General features: G+C 37.3%; 1 pseudogene; it reads right to left on the bottom strand.

The window, feature by feature from the left end:
• Nucleotides 1-271: 271 nt before the first annotated feature.
• Nucleotides 272-477, bottom strand: LOC142260358 (U2 spliceosomal RNA; annotated as a pseudogene).

Here is a 477-nt window from a genome sequence, read left to right on the forward strand (position 1 = left end):
ATTGCAAATGATCTAGATAAGACTGAGAATAAGATACTGCACGGGACATAGCAGAGTTGGTCAAGTTGAGTGGAGATGAGTTTGCTATTTGGCACAGCTTTTTGCATCAATAAAGCAAGTAAAAGGTGTGAAAGATAAAAAAAAGGGTGAAAGTGTGAAAAGTGAATTGGCCAAATTGAGGTGCATATAAAGTTTTTGCTTTCTTTCAATTCACTAATGGGGCTCATTTGAATCAGGTGAATTGAGTTCTGCTTTTGGAAACTGGGTTAAGAAGGGGTGCACCAGTCCTGGAGGTACTGCAATACCAGGTCAATGCGTGGAGTGGACAGAGCAAGATTTTTTCCATCTCCTTGTTCTAAAAATCCATTTAATATATGGTCCCCAGAGAGGGGACGTATCAGATATTAAACTGATAAGAACAGATTTAATTTTTTTTTTTTCTGTTTATCAGTAGGACTTCAAAATAACAAAGGTGAT

The sequence above is a fragment of the Anomaloglossus baeobatrachus genome (assembly GCF_048569485.1).
Source record: "Anomaloglossus baeobatrachus isolate aAnoBae1 chromosome 10 unlocalized genomic scaffold, aAnoBae1.hap1 SUPER_10_unloc_1, whole genome shotgun sequence".
Taxonomy (NCBI): Eukaryota; Metazoa; Chordata; class Amphibia; order Anura; family Aromobatidae; genus Anomaloglossus; species Anomaloglossus baeobatrachus.